At 34.9% G+C, this 17,038-nt stretch overlaps 1 long non-coding RNA gene across 1 annotated transcript in view; it reads left to right on the top strand.

Annotated features, from left to right (window-relative positions):
- LOC136035100 (uncharacterized) overlaps positions 1-16,366 on the top strand; it is a 49,147-nt gene extending 32,781 nt beyond the window's left edge. Inside the window, exon 2 of the long non-coding RNA XR_010619333.1 lies at positions 16,132-16,366. This is a non-coding gene — a long non-coding RNA (uncharacterized LOC136035100). The remainder of the gene's footprint in view (positions 1-16,131) is intronic.
- Positions 16,367-17,038: the final 672 nt, after the last annotated feature.

Consider the following 17,038-nt stretch of genomic DNA (forward strand, 5'->3'; position numbering starts at 1 on the left):
TTTCAATAGAATTGTTGTTGTCAATGAAAACGTTTTTCACTTGCTTTATTATTGGCTTTTCGAAATCTTAGTTAGTCAACGAACAAATTGAGCTATCGTTTATTGATAAGTGAACAAGAAAACAAACTAATATTAAGAATATTGGGAAGTAACTTAGTTTATGAATCATTATACAAGAGTATCTAAGTGCATACTTGGACCTAAATCCCCTTGCCTTTGCGTCTTCACCTGTACTAGTGAATTTTTCAGTGCTTTTAATTACCCCTGGCCATTAGCTCATTGATGGGGAACATAGATACGCTGAGAAAATACCCCCCCCCCCCTCTTGTAAGGACACCTCCTTGCCCAACAAAAACATTACTTTTAACTTTTTTTCAAAAAAAAATGGTGTGCACGAACTACCGTGTCTGCAGCGGTAGCTTACTACTGAAAGCAGGTTTGCCAAGGGAGAATCGAGGGCAAATATAAAAAATGTCATATTAAATCCTATTTTTAGTTCAGAGAATAAGAATCCCATCTTGTTGTTTAAGCCCGTAAAGGGTCCCTTTCATTAGTTAGAATCAAAACTGAGAGTTAATTTTCGTTATATTCCGTGGGTTGCTTAAGTAGTTCTTAAGTAGGTGTACAGATTACTACATTTTGACATTTATAATCATGACTACATTTATAGTAACTATATGATGAAAATAATCATGGCTTCAATAATAGTTACTTCTCTGGGCTATGATGTCATTTTCCGTCACAGACGAGCTACTCATTCATATTATCAATTCGTTAAATGTTCATATTTAATACCTTGTAGCAGTGAAGTGGAAAAGGCGACGCCTATAGTCAATTAGGTATAAGGTTCGATTCCGCCTGCTGCAAGGAAATTGGGTTACGTAATTCTGTTTTGAGATCAACTCTTTTGTGTTATATTTTGTTCCTAGCACCCGATTTCAGCTTATTCTTAGAAAGTGGGTAAGGGTCTAATCGCTGCGGTTTTTACGGAAAGTCTGGACCTTTAGCCGGATTGATGAATATGACTTGGCATTTTGGAAAGCTTCGTAGAACTCTTGCCTGGGGCCAAAAAGGATGGTTTATGCTTGTCCTTGAGCCAGAGCCAATAGTTTGTGAAGTGAAGTGGAGTTTTATAGCCTATGTCAGAAAGAACTATCTGAAGTTATGCAGTCAAGCTTTCGTTTCATTAATGTTTCTGCTTTCGAGTGGAAAGCTCTGTTCTAGCAGGCAAGCACCAGTTTCAAATTGAAGATGGACTAAAATCTATAAGTATTTAATATATACAGCAGTTACCCGGCCCCACAGCCAATATATCTTCCTTTGAGTGATAGATAGAAAAATTTACAGAAAAAAGGGGTATTTTCCCACGGGTCCGAAAGTGCTGCCATCTACTGTTTCTACTCATTTCTGTTCGTGATTTCAGCTGAGTTTATCATTCAGGTTTTCGCACCTGAGATTGCAGTAGAGAAATGGTATCAGTTGTGGCTCTTAAACTTTAAATATATATGTCAATATATATTGACTTGCTTTAAAAACGATACAGCTCAGTTGAAATTATTTTAAAGACAAATGGTGGCACATGGGTTGTATTCATATATCCATTGTTGAATATTGAATATATTGATTTCAATAGAATTGTTGTTGTCAATGAAAACGTTTTTCACTTGCTTTATTATTGGCTTTTCGAAATCTTAGTTAGTCAACGAACAAATTGAGCCATCGTTTATTGATAAGTGAACAAGAAAACAAACTAATATTAAGAATATTGGGAAGTAACTTAGTTTATGAATCATTATACAAGAGTATCTAAGTGCATACTTGGACCTAAATCCCCTTGCCTTTGCGTCTTCACCTGTACTAGTGAATTTTTCAGTGCTTTTAATTACCCCTGGCCATTAGCTCATTGATGGGGAACATAGATACGCTGAGAAAATACCCCCCCCCCCTCTTGTAAGGACACCTCCTTGCCCAACAAAAACATTACTTTTAACTTTTTTTCACAAAAAAATGGTGTGCACGAACTACCGTGTCTGCAGCGGTAGCTTACTACTGAAAGCAGGTTTGCCAAGGGAGAATCGAGGGCAAATATAAAAAATGTCATATTAAATCCTATTTTTAGTTCAGAGAATAAGAATCCCATCTTGTTGTTTAAGCCCGTAAAGGGTCCCTTTCATTAGTTAGAATCAAAACTGAGAGTTAATTTTCGTTATATTCCGTGGGTTGCTTAAGTAGTTCTTAAGTAGGTGTACAGATTACTACATTTTGACATTTATAATCATGACTACATTAATAGTAACTATATGATGAACATAATCATGGCTTCAATAATAGTTACTTCTCTGGGCTATGATGTCATTTTCCGTCACAGACGAGCTACTCATTCATATTATCAATTCGTTAAATGTTCATATTTAATACCTTGTAGCAGTGAAGTGGAAAAGGCGACGCCTATAGTCAATTAGGTATAAGGTTTGATTCCGCCTGCTGCAAGGAATTGGGTTACGTAATTCTGTTTTGAGATCAACTCTTTTGTGTTATATTTTGTTCCTAGCACCCGATTTCAGCTTATTCTTAGAAAGTGGTAAGGGTCTAATCGCTGCAGTTTTTACGGAAAGTCTGGACCTTTAGCCGGATTGATGAATATGACTTGGCATTTTGGAAAGCTTCGTAGAACTCTTGCCTGGGGCCAAAAAGGATGGTTTATGCTTGTCCTTGAGCCAGAGCCAATAGTTTTTAAAGTGAAGTGGAGTTTTATAGCCTATGTCAGAAAGAACTATCTGAAGTTATGCAGTCAAGCTTTCGTTTCATTAATGTTTCTGCTTTCGAGTGGAAAGCTCTGTTCTAGCAGGCAAGCACCAGTTTCAAATTGAAGATGGACTAAAATCTATAAGTATTTAATACTAGCTGTTGGGGTGGCGCTTCGCGCCACCCCAACACCTAGTTGGTGGGGCGCTTCGCGCCCCCCCAAGCCCCCCCGCGCGCGTAAGTCGTTACGCGCCATATTAGTTACGCGCCATTGTAGCTGTGTCCCTGTGTCCCACCTGTGAATAGAGATAGATATAAATATATATTTTTAACTACGTACAACATGCGAATATACAACATTCTTCGTTGTCCCATTGTCTATCCATATAAATAGCATTTATATTCCCTGTGTTCCGGTCGTCATTTGTGTCCTGGTGTCCCAGTTTGTATTTTCTCTTTGAGTGTCCCGGTCGTCATTTATATTCCCTGTGTCCCAGTGTCCCGGTCGTCATTTGTGTCCCGGTGTCCCGGTCTGTAATTTTTCTTTGAGGTTGATGGTCGTCATTTATATTCCCTCTGTGTCGGTCGTCATTTGTGTCCCGGTCTGTAATTTATCTTTGAGTGTTTTTTCTTTTTAGTTTTTTTCTAATTTCTAATTTCTATTCAAACAATCCCTGTGTCTCAGTCGTCAATTATATATCCCACCTGTGCCCCCGGCGTCCCCGTTGTAGTTGTGTCCCTGCGTCCCGGTCGTCATTTATATTCCCGGTCGTGATTTGTGTCCGGGTGTCCCAGTCTGTAATTTTTCTTTGAGGTTGCTGGTCGTCATTTATATTCCCTCTGTGTCGGTCGTCATTTGTGTCCCGGTCTGTAATTTATGATTTTTTAGTTTTTTTATTAGTTTTTAGTTTTTTTTTCTTTTTAGTTTTTTTGTAGTTTTTACCTTCTTTTTAGTTTTGTTAGTTTTTTTTTTTACTTATGTCCTGGTCGTCATTTATACTCCCTGTGTCCCGGTGCTTTGTTGATTGCTAATCGAACATTCCTTTTGTCCTGGTCGCTTTCTCTTTGAGTGTCGTCATTTATTTTTTTCTTTTTTAGTTCTAAAAGTTTTTACCTTTTTTAGTTTTTTTTAGTTTTTTAGATGAAATTTTTTTTTAGTTTTTTCAGTTTTTTTTAGTTTTTCATTGGTTTTTACCTTTATTTTAGCTTATTTTTCAGTTTTTTCCTTTTTTTTAGTTTTTAGTTTTTTTAGTTTTTACCTTTTTTTAGTTTTTTTAGTTTTTTAGCTTTTTTATTTTTTTTATTAGTTTTTAGTTTTTTTTGTAGTTGTACTTATGTCCTGGTCGTCATTTATACTCCCTGTGTCCCGGTGCTTTGTTGATTGCTAATCGAACATTCCTTTTGTCCTGGTCGCTTTCTCTTTGAGTGTCGTCATTTATTTTTTTCTTTTTTAGTTCTTTTAGTTTTTTTTTTATTTTTTTAGTTTTTTACCTTTTTTTAGTTTTTTTAGTTTTTTTTAGTTTTTTAGCTTTTTTACTTTTTTTTATTAGTTTTTAGTTTTTTTTGTAGTTTTTGCCTTTTTTTAGTTTTTTCAGTTTTTTTAAGTTTTTTATTGGTTTTTACCTTTATTTTAGCTTATTTTTCAGTTTTTTCCTTTTTTTTAGTTTTTTTTAGTTTTTAGTTTTTTTAGTTTTTTACCTTTTTTTAGTTTTTTTAGTTTTTTTAGTTTTTTAGCTTTTTTATTTTTTTATTAGTTTTTTTTGTAGTTTTTGCCTTTTTTTAGTTTTTTTAGTTTTTTAGCTTTTTTATTAGTTTTTAGTTTTTTTTGTAGTTTTTGCCTTTTATTAGTTTTTTTAGTTTTTTAGCTTTTTTATTTTTTTTATTAGTTTTTAGTTTTTTTTGTAGTTTTAGCCTTTTTTTAGTTTTTTCAGTTTTGACGTCACCTGATCCAGTTTTTTCAGGTGACGTCACCTGATCCATCCACAGACAGACAACTTATTTTTATATATATACTAGCTGTTGGGGTGGCGCTTCGCGCCACCCCAACACCTAGTTGGTGGGAGCGCTTCGCGCCCCCCCCAAGCCCCCCCGCACGCGTAAGTCGTTACGCGCCATAATAGTTACGCGCCATTGTAGTTGTGTCCCTATGTCCCACCTGTGAATATAGATAGATATATATATATATATATATATATATATATATATATATATATATATATATATATATATATATATATATATATATATATATATGGTTTTAACTACGTAAAACTTGCGAATATACAACATTCTTTGCTGTCCCATTGTCTTTGCATATAAATAGATTGTCAGGTTTACCGACTCTTGAACATGCAACATATAATGGTCCATGGGAAAACAATCTGTATTCAGATCTATACCTCATGATTCTAATGATTGCCCTTGAGCTTTGTTGATGGTGATTGCTAATCGACCATTCCCTGTCCCGGTGTCCCGGTCGTCATTTATATCCCCCTGTTTCCCCCGGTGTCCCCGTTGTAGTTGTGTCCCTGTGTCCCGGTCGTCATTTATATTCCCTGTGTCCCGGTCGTCATTTGTATCCCGGTGTCCCGGTCTGTATATACATTCGTTTTTTAGTTTTGTTTTTCTCCTTTATTTTTTTCCTTTTTTTTTTCTTTTTTAGTTTATTTAGATTTTTAGATTTTTTAGTTTTTTATTAGTTTTTAGTTTTTTTTCTTTTTAGTTTTTTTGTAGTTTTTACCTTCTTTTTAGTTTTGTTAGTTTTTTTTTTTACTTATGTCCTGGTCGTCATTTATACTCCCTGCTTTGTTGATTGCTAATCGAACATTCCTTTTGTCCTGGTCGCTTTCTCTTTGAGTGTCGTCATTTATTTTTTTCTTTTTTAGTTCTTTTAGTTTTTACCTTTTTTAGTTTTTTTTAGTTTTTTAGATGAAAATTTTTTTTAGTTTTTTCCTTTTTTTCTTTTTAGTTTTTTATTGGTTTTTACCTTTATTTTAGCTTATTTTTCAGTTTTTTCCTTTTTTTTAGTTTTTTTTTATTTTTTATTTTTTTTTAGTTTTTTACCTTTTTTTAGTTTTTTTATTTTTTTTAGTTTTTTAGCTTTTTTACTTTTTTTATTAGTTTTTAGTTTTTTTTTGTAGTTTTTGCCTTTTTTTAGTTTTTTCAGTTTTTTTTTTTAGTTTTTTATTGGTTTTTACCTTTATTTTAGCTTATTTTTCAGTTTTTTCCTTTTTTTTAGTTTTTTTTAGTTTTTAGTTTTTTTAGTTTTTTATCTTTTTTTAGTTTTTTTAGTTTTTTTAGTTTTTTAGCTTTTTTATTTTTTTTATTAGTTTTTAGTTTTTTTTGTAGTTTTTGCCTTTTTTAGTTTTTTTAGTTTTTTAGCTTTTTTATTAGTTTTTAGTTTTTTTTTGTAGTTTTTGCCTTTTTTTAGTTTTTTTCTTTTTAGTTTTTTTGTAGTTTTTACCTTCTTTTTAGTTTTGTTAGTTTTTTTTTTTACTTATGTCCTGGTCGTCATTTATACTCCCTGTGCCCGGTGCTTTGTTGATTGCTAATCGAACATTCCTTTTGTCCTGGTCGCTTTCTCTTTGAGTGTCGTCATTTATTTTTTTCTTTTTTAGTTCTTTTAGTTTTTACCTTTTTTAGTTTTTTTTAGTTTTTTAGATGAAAATTTTTTTTAGTTTTTTCCTTTTTTTCTTTTTAGTTTTTTATTGGTTTTTACCTTTATTTTAGCTTATTTTTCAGTTTTTTCCTTTTTTTTAGTTTTTTTTTATTTTTTATTTTTTTTAGTTTTTTACCTTTTTTTAGTTTTTTTAGTTTTTTTAGTTTTTTAGCTTTTTTACTTTTTTTATTAGTTTTTAGTTTTTTTTGTAGTTTTTGCCTTTTTTTAGTTTTTTCAGTTTTTTTTTTAGTTTTTTATTGGTTTTTACCTTTATTTTAGCTTATTTTTCAGTTTTTTCCTTTTTTTTAGTTTTTAGTTTTTTTAGTTTTTTATCTTTTTTTAGTTTTTTTAGTTTTTTTAGTTTTTTAGCTTTTTTATTTTTTTTATTAGTTTTTAGTTTTTTTTGTAGTTTTTGCCTTTTTTTAGTTTTTTTAGTTTTTTAGCTTTTTTATTAGTTTTTAGTTTTTTTTGTAGTTTTTGCCTTTTTTTAGTTTTTTTAGTTTTTTAGCTTTTTTATTTTTTTTATTAGTTTTTAGTTTTTTTTGTAGTTTTTGCCTTTTTTTAGTTTTTTCAGTTTTGACGTCACCTGATCCAGTTTTTTCAGGTGACGTCACCTGACCCATCCACAGACAGACAACTTATTTTTATATATATAGATATACAGCAGTTACCCGGCCCCACAGCCAATATATCTTCCTTTGAGTGATAGATAGAAAAATTTACAGAAAAAAGGGGTATTTTCCCACGGGTCCGAAAGTGCTGCCATCTACTGTTTCTACTCATTTCTGTTCGTGATTTCAGCTGAGTTTATCATTCAGGTTTTCGCACCTGAGATTGCAGTAGAGAAATGGTATCAGTTGTGGCTCTTAAACTTTAAATATATATGTCAATATATATTGACTTGCTTTAAAAACGATACAGCTCAGTTGAAATTATTTTAAAGACAAATGGTGGCACATGGGTTGTATTCATATATCCATTGTTGAATATTGAATATATTGATTTCAATAGAATTGTTGTTGTCAATGAAAACGTTTTTCACTTGCTTTATTATTGGCTTTTCGAAATCTTAGTTAGTCAACGAACAAATTGAGCTATCGTTTATTGATAAGTGAACAAGAAAACAAACTAATATTAAGAATATTGGGAAGTAACTTAGTTTATGAATCATTATACAAGAGTATCTAAGTGCATACTTGGACCTAAATCCCCTTGCCTTTGCGTCTTCACCTGTACTAGTGAATTTTTCAGTGCTTTTAATTACCCCTGGCCATTAGCTCATTGATGGGGAACATAGATACGCTGAGAAAATACCCCCCCCCCCTCTTGTAAGGACACCTCCTTGCCCAACAAAAACATTACTTTTAACTTTTTTTCACAAAAAAATGGTGTGCACGAACTACCGTGTCTGCAGCGGTAGCTTACTACTGAAAGCAGGTTTGCCAAGGGAGAATCGAGGGCAAATATAAAAAATGTCATATTAAATCCTATTTTTAGTTCAGAGAATAAGAATCCCATCTTGTTGTTTAAGCCCGTAAAGGGTCCCTTTCATTAGTTAGAATCAAAACTGAGAGTTAATTTTCGTTATATTCCGTGGGTTGCTTAAGTAGTTCTTAAGTAGGTGTACAGATTACTACATTTTGACATTTATAATCATGACTACATTTATAGTAACTATATGATGAAAATAATCATGGCTTCAATAATAGTTACTTCTCTGGGCTATGATGTCATTTTCCGTCACAGACGAGCTACTCATTCATATTATCAATTCGTTAAATGTTCATATTTAATACCTTGTAGCAGTGAAGTGGAAAAGGCGACGCCTATAGTCAATTAGGTATAAGGTTCGATTCCGCCTGCTGCAAGGAAATTGGGTTACGTAATTCTGTTTTGAGATCAACTCTTTTGTGTTATATTTTGTTCCTAGCACCCGATTTCAGCTTATTCTTAGAAAGTGGTAAGGGTCTAATCGCTGCGGTTTTTACGGAAAGTCTGGACCTTTAGCCGGATTGATGAATATGACTTGGCATTTTGGAAAGCTTCGTAGAACTCTTGCCTGGGGCCAAAAAGGATGGTTTATGCTTGTCCTTGAGCCAGAGCCAATAGTTTGTGAAGTGAAGTGGAGTTTTATAGCCTATGTCAGAAAGAACTATCTGAAGTTATGCAGTCAAGCTTTCGTTTCATTAATGTTTCTGCTTTCGAGTGGAAAGCTCTGTTCTAGCAGGCAAGCACCAGTTTCAAATTGAAGATGGACTAAAATCTATAAGTATTTAATATATACAGCAGTTACCCGGCCCCACAGCCAATATATCTTCCTTTGAGTGATAGATAGAAAAATTTACAGAAAAAAGGGGTATTTTCCCACGGGTCCGAAAGTGCTGCCATCTACTGTTTCTACTCATTTCTGTTCGTGATTTCAGCTGAGTTTATCATTCAGGTTTTCGCACCTGAGATTGCAGTAGAGAAATGGTATCAGTTGTGGCTCTTAAACTTTAAATATATATGTCAATATATATTGACTTGCTTTAAAAACGATACAGCTCAGTTGAAATTATTTTAAAGACAAATGGTGGCACATGGGTTGTATTCATATATCCATTGTTGAATATTGAATATATTGATTTCAATAGAATTGTTGTTGTCAATGAAAACGTTTTTCACTTGCTTTATTATTGGCTTTTCGAAATCTTAGTTAGTCAACGAACAAATTGAGCTATCGTTTATTGATAAGTGAACAAGAAAACAAACTAATATTAAGAATATTGGGAAGTAACTTAGTTTATGAATCATTATACAAGAGTATCTAAGTGCATACTTGGACCTAAATCCCCTTGCCTTTGCGTCTTCACCTGTACTAGTGAATTTTTCAGTGCTTTTAATTACCCCTGGCCATTAGCTCATTGATGGGGAACATAGATACGCTGAGAAAATACCCCCCCCCTCTTGTAAGGACACCTCCTTGCCCAACAAAAACATTACTTTTAACTTTTTTTCAAAAAAAAATGGTGTGCACGAACTACCGTGTCTGCAGCGGTAGCTTACTACTGAAAGCAGGTTTGCCAAGGGAGAATCGAGGGCAAATATAAAAAATGTCATATTAAATCCTATTTTTAGTTCAGAGAATAAGAATCCCATCTTGTTGTTTAAGCCCGTAAAGGGTCCCTTTCATTAGTTAGAATCAAAACTGAGAGTTAATTTTCGTTATATTCCGTGGGTTGCTTAAGTAGTTCTTAAGTAGGTGTACAGATTACTACATTTTGACATTTATAATCATGACTACATTTATAGTAACTATATGATGAAAATAATCATGGCTTCAATAATAGTTACTTCTCTGGGCTATGATGTCATTTTCCGTCACAGACGAGCTACTCATTCATATTATCAATTCGTTAAATGTTCATATTTAATACCTTGTAGCAGTGAAGTGGAAAAGGCGACGCCTATAGTCAATTAGGTATAAGGTTCGATTCCGCCTGCTGCAAGGAAATTGGGTTACGTAATTCTGTTTTGAGATCAACTCTTTTGTGTTATATTTTGTTCCTAGCACCCGATTTCAGCTTATTCTTAGAAAGTGGTAAGGGTCTAATCGCTGCGGTTTTTACGGAAAGTCTGGACCTTTAGCCGGATTGATGAATATGACTTGGCATTTTGGAAAGCTTCGTAGAACTCTTGCCTGGGGCCAAAAAGGATGGTTTATGCTTGTCCTTGAGCCAGAGCCAATAGTTTGTGAAGTGAAGTGGAGTTTTATAGCCTATGTCAGAAAGAACTATCTGAAGTTATGCAGTCAAGCTTTCGTTTCATTAATGTTTCTGCTTTCGAGTGGAAAGCTCTGTTCTAGCAGGCAAGCACCAGTTTCAAATTGAAGATGGACTAAAATCTATAAGTATTTAATATATACAGCAGTTACCCGGCCCCACAGCCAATATATCTTCCTTTGAGTGATAGATAGAAAAATTTACAGAAAAAAGGGGTATTTTCCAACGGGTCCGAAAGTGCTGCCATCTACTGTTTCTACTCATTTCTGTTCGTGATTTCAGCTGAGTTTATCATTCAGGTTTTCGCACCTGAGATTGCAGTAGAGAAATGGTATCAGTTGTGGCTCTTAAACTTTAAAATTTCTCTCATTGCTTAAGAAATTACAGTCTATCCTTTGTTCCTTTCTAAGTGATGACGTTAGAAACTTGGCCTACGGCAAAAAAGTCAACTTTTGAACTGAGACAGATAGATTTTTTTTTTCGACGGCAGTCAAAAGCTCTTGATGAGCTGATCAAAGTATATGTCATCCATTTTTTTGTAGAAAATTCCTTCATGAGATGTACAAGTTTGATAGTTTAAAGGGGTTGACAACTTCAGTAGTAAGGTATACACTGAAACCAAAATAGGCAGATACCAATTGTAAGATATATAGGGGAGTTTTAAACAACAGTCGGCTCATAATCATCTTTGGCAATGAGGAGTTCGCAACTTGTGCTAGTTGGTGTACCTATTATTTGTTTCCGGTGTATTTGATGGTAAAACCAATTTGGTTCCAGTTGTAAGACATGCGGGGGACTTGTTTATTTTAAGATCCTTACAGATTAACAACATCAGGGTTTAATCGAAGCGAGGAGAAACAACCAAAGTGTTGCTCTCGCAACATTTTGCTCGGCGAGGCCGAACAAACGTTGCTAAAACACCTCACGTTGCCCATTTAACGTAGATCTAGTATATTCTTAAATCACCTGAATATCTGTTCAAAGCTAGACCTAATTATTGGTATTTATATGATTTTTCGGTTTTTTCTTCGGCAGTTTCCTTGTTTAGATTATCTTGTTAGCGCTGAAGGAGAGAGGAAGTCGTTCTCTCGATATATCTGCTTTCTGTGTTTTCTTTAGTATTTTCGTTTGGTCTTTAAAAACCCCATTTGTGATCGTTTTGTTTCTTTATAAAATCCCCTTGCCTTTGCATCTTCAGGTGTACTATTGAATTTGCCAGCACTTTTGAAATTTGTCAGTGCATTTAATTACCTCTTGTTATTGGTCCATTGATGTAAAAATGCAGATACGCTGAAAAATCAGTCCCCCAGCTTGTAAGGACAGCTCCTTGCCCAAGAAAAATATTACTTTTAGCTTTTTTTTCAGAAACTAAATTCAGTGCACGATTGTCCTGGCTACAGCGGTTGCTTACTACTAAAGCAGGTTATCATGTTTTCAAGCCTGTCGTATAGTCGTCAGCTATACGAGAGATAAAGAAAGAAAGTGTGAGAGAGAGAGAGAGAGAGAGAGAGGGAGAGAGAGAGAGAGAGAGAGAGAGAGAGAGAGAGAGAGAGAGAGAGAGAGGGAGATATATATATATATATATATATATATATACATATATATATATATATATATAAGAGATTGGGAGAACAGTAGAAAAGAGAAGGAGTTGGAAGAACAGTAGAAAAGAGAAGGAGTTGGAAGAACAGGAGGGCACACAAATGAAATGATATCAATAGGGTTTTTTAATTTAAGAAAGTATCATAATACAAGTCTTAGTGACTTTCTGAAAAAAAAAGGTTAAAAAGAGCCATTTAGATTTTGCCAACTGCTTAGAACTGTTCAGACTAATGCTTAGATTGATACCTTTTTGTTTTTATAATTTGTTCTTGTATTGTAAACCATCTAATTTAAGGGTTTGTACTATTTTTCTGTTTTGTTCACGTTTTGTGTTTGAGGCCTAATTTTAGAAAATAAAGGCTTAATTCACAAATCAGTTTTGTACAGAAAGAGAATTTAAATTAATTAAGACAACCTATGCCATCGTTTAATTCGATTTCTATGGATAAATTTTATACATTTTAAGGGATATACCTTATATATTTCTTATGGATATAATTTAAGGAAAAAATGAGGTATCTTAAATTGCGAACGTGTGATCAGATCTTAGTGAAATTTCATATCTAGAAGGTTCTTGTGCTTCAGAGCTCTTATTTAAAATCCTGACCAGATCCGGTGACATTGGGGGGAGTTGGAGAGGGTAACCGGAAATCTTAGAAAACGTGAAAATTGAGGTATCTTTATCTTAAGAATAGGTGATCGGAACTTAATGAAACTTGATATACAGAAAGATCTTATGTGTTGGATGCTCCATTTTTAATTCGAATCAGATCTGGGGACGTACGGGGTTATAGGGGGGAAACAGAAATCTTGGAAACCGGTATTCTTTGAAAGCGATTAGAGTGGAGATGTCGGGATGAAACTTGAAGGGAAGAATAAGCACAAGTTCTAGATACGTGATTGACATAATCCGAACGGATCCGCTCTCTTTGGAGGAGTTGGAGGGGGGTCCAGAGCTTTGGTGAGTTCGGGGCTTCTGGACGCGCTAGGGCGATGAAAATTGGTAGGCGTGTCGGGGACCTGCACAAATTGACTTGACAACAGTCGTTTCCCCGATTCGACCATCTGGAGGGGAGGGCTGGAGGGAGAAAAAATTGAAAAAAATAAGGTATATTTAACTTACGAATGTGTGATAGGATCTTAATGAAACTTCTTATTTAGAAGGACCTAATATCTCAGAGCTCTTATTTTAAATTCAGACCATATTCGGTGATATTGGGGGGAGTTGGAGAGGGAAACGGGAAATCTTGGAAAGCGCTTAGAGTTGAGAGATCGGGATGAAACTTGGTAAGTAGAATAAAAACACGTCCTAGATACGTGACTGATATAACCGGACTGAATACTCTCTCTATGGGGGAGTTGGGGTGGGGGTATTAATTTGGAAAAATTAGAAAAAATTAGGTATTTCTAACTTACGAAAGGGTGATTGGATCCTACTGAAATTTCATTTTTGGAAGAACCTCTTGTCTCAGAGCTCTTATTTTAAATCCTGGCCGGGTCTGGTGACATTGGGGGAAATTTGGGGAAGAAACCGGATATCTTTGAAAACGCTAAGAGTAGAGAGATCGTGATGATACTTGGTGGGAAGTATAAGCACGAGACCTAGATAAGTGATTGCAATAACCACATCGGATTGGCTCTCTTTGGGGGAGTTGAGGGGGGGGGGGGGTTAACTCAGAAAAATTAGAAAAAATGAGGTATTTTTAACTTACGAACCGTTGATCAGATCTTAATGAAATTTGATATCTAGAAGGTCTTGTGCTTCAGAGCTCTTATTTAAGATCCTGACCAGATCCGGTGACATTGGAAGAAGTTGGAGGGGGAGACTGGAAATCTCGGAAAACGTGAAAATTGAGGTATCTTTGTCTTAAGAATGGGTGATCGGAACTTAATGAAACTTGATATACAGAAAGATTTATATAATACAAGATTATATAAAGATTATGTCACAGATACTCCATTTTCAATTTGACAGGAAATCTTGGAAAACGCTTAGAGTGAAGAGATAGGGATGAAACTTAGTGGGAAGATTAAGCACAAGTCTTAGATACGTGATTGTCGTAACCAGACTGGATCCGCTCTCTTTGGTGGAGTTGGGGGGGAGTGTCCAGTCTTTTGGCGAGTTCGGTGCTTCTGGACGTTCTAGGATGATAAAAATTGGTAAGTGTGTCAGGGATATGCACAAATTGACTTGATTAATGAGAAAAATGAAAAAAATGAGGAGTGATCATTTTTGATGATCTGAGTGATCAGATCTTAATGAATTTTGATATTTAGAAGGACCTCGTGTCTAAGAGCACTTACTTTAAATCCTGACCGTTATTAAGCCTCTGATTTTCCTTTTAAATCAATCTATTGATTCTTAGAATTTTGCTAGAGCTCATGCCATATGAGCTCTTGGCTCTTCCGATCTCGTCACAAGTGCCATGTCAGCTCTTAGCTCTTGTTTTTATTGCATTACCAAATGTATTATCATGCCTTATGTGTAACTTTTTATAAGTCTCTGCTGGTACAACAGTAAGCATAACCACTTGTCAAGCCAGAGACCGGTTTTTTGACTCCTTATTGGGGAGAGCTTTTAATATATTGAATTTAAAGCAATGTCTTTTAAATTCAAAATTTAAAGAAACCACAGGGTTCAAATGGGCTTGAATTCGCTCTTTACTATTATTATATGTTGCTTATTTTTCATTAAGTCCCCGATGGTACAATGGTAGGCTTACCCGCTTGTCACGTGGGTGATGATTCGATGATTCCTGATAAAAAATGAAGTTTTTCGTAAGAAATTGATTATATTAAAAGAAAAATAATTACACAACATTCACTAGATGTGGCCATTTCCTTTATAATGAGTCACCAAACAGCTCTCTACAATATTCCAGTGCCAAGCTATCCTTGGATAAGAAAAAAAAGGAAGAAATATGCCTTGGAAACAGAATATCGTGGTTGCAGTCATTTTTCTTGATTTCCAAACCAATATATTTTCCTTGCTATTCAAGCTAAGGGACAGTTAGTTTCCTATATAGGGGTGTTGGACATAGAGGTTCAATAGTGTACGTCTTTTTTGATCTGACTCTAGTCTTAGGAATCACGGGCTATTTTGCTTTTTACTGTAGGACGTGATCGTCTCTTACTAGGTTGCACGCTATCGTTGCAGCCCAGATGCAAGCTACCGCTGCAACCCGGATAAAACTTAACTAGACCAACCCTTTATATAATATAGACTATTTTAAAAAACAAAAATACATCCAGAAATGAAACAACTAAGGCAATTTTGTGAAAATTCTGGAATCATTGAACTCTGCATCAGACAGCAAAGTTCCAGCCTGGTCCATGAACTTCCATAGACTATTATTCCATCGGTACTTGTAACCATAAAGAACATCTTCCTTCAAAAATAAACTGTCGCAAATTCAAACTAACCACAAAAGGAAGTCTCTCTCTCTCTTGGATACAAGGCATTATCTCTCTTCAGATTTGAAACACCTTCTTTGTCACCAAAATTTGTATTCTCTCTCTCTGTCTCTCTCTCTCTTGGCAAATTTGCAATTCTTTCACTAGGCACACTTAGATCTAACCTTAGATCCTCCTGTGCCACTAGAGGAACCCAGGTTATCTACAATTAGCCACCAGCAATCCTGCATATGCACTACTACTAAAATATCATCCCATTGATGTTGCACCGTCGCGTAAATGTTGGACTGGTCCCATCAATAGGTGCAATGCATGGTGATCTTACGTAAACCTGTCCTGTGGATTCTCAGAAGTTGTCATTCCAAAATCTATCTCGGAATCCTGTCATCCTTCATATGGATCACGTGTCCAAGAAATCACCACCTTTGTTTCCTAACGACGTCTACGACCATGGACTTGCCTGAGATAAAGTGAACTATCTGGCTTTTGAAGTGATCTCTCCGGTCGATATTCAGGATCCTTTGAGGACACCTGTTTTAGAAGACAAGAACCAGACGGGTTCTGTTCTCTTGTTCCTGATTCTATTTCCAGCACTCGCTACTGTGGAGAAGTGTAAAAAGAATAATACTATCAAATAGCCTTGATTTCAACTTCAACTTTTCAAGCACCCTACTAGCTTTAATCGATTAAAGATTCCAATGTCGTGCCCCACCCTCAGCTACAGTTTCCATTCGCTTGACCCAGAATTTTCCACCGTGCTAGCAAGGTGCCTGTAGTTTATGATCTACTCATCGGTTGAATAACGCTCTTCCAACTACGCTATCCAAGGGAGAATCAATAGTCACCATGCTCTTTGCCTCCTCCGTGCTCACCTTGAGATCATGGCGGCTAGCATTTTCACAAATAGTATTGACCAGATCCTAAGGTTTTGCCTTGTTCTTCTCTTTCCAGGAAATATCGTTAGCAAACTCCGGAGCAAACATTTTGGTTTTTCCGATTTAGATGCGAAACCCCATACAATCACGGAGCGTGTAATCGATGACGAGAACAAAACAAGAGTAAAAAGACCCCAAGATATCGACATTTTTCTAAATTACCTTTACTTTTTCAATCTCAAGAACTTTGTCGTGTTAGTTGCTAATGTTAAATTTTTCATGAGAATATAACAATTATTTTTCTAGGAAAACGGATTTAACTTGTTAGAAATTTTTGCTTATATTATAATATAGTACAGGTACGCACAAACAAAATTTTTCATCAAAATTGAGATATTTTCACGACTTTCCTGAAATTTCATATTCATTTCATATGACTGGTAAATTTTCTACCTTTCATCCGCTTTTTTAAGTTCTGACCACCTAACCTCCATCTGAAAAAAATATGAGCAACAGCCAAATCTTCGGTGGGTGAAATGCAAAATACAAAGCTATAGAAGGAACAGAAATTTATTCAAATAAATGTTAAGCCACAATTCTGATTACTTCGGAATTTCACTGTCTGAGCAGCAAACATATTCATTAATAATCTCTATCATGGCTCTTAGGACCTGAAAAAAAGGAACATAACCAAACAGAATTTACACAATTGATTCATGTCGAATTTAACCACTTACTACTAGATCTAAAGCTTTTGAGCAGACATAAAAATTTACAAAATTGATTTCTCATTCCCCCTTCATCCCATTATGGGCCTTCCTTTCATTATTTCAGTAGAATGAGCGTAGCTTTGAGTAATATAGGAGGGTGTTTTTTAAATTGGTAACCGAAAATTCGTCCCTATACAGCCATCTTATCGAATCTGCTGACCCAACATCACTCTGTATCAAAGACTCATATTTTTGATAAGTTTTAGTTTCGTT

This window comes from Artemia franciscana, chromosome 13, assembly GCF_032884065.1.
Source record: "Artemia franciscana chromosome 13, ASM3288406v1, whole genome shotgun sequence".
Taxonomy (NCBI): Eukaryota; Metazoa; Arthropoda; class Branchiopoda; order Anostraca; family Artemiidae; genus Artemia; species Artemia franciscana.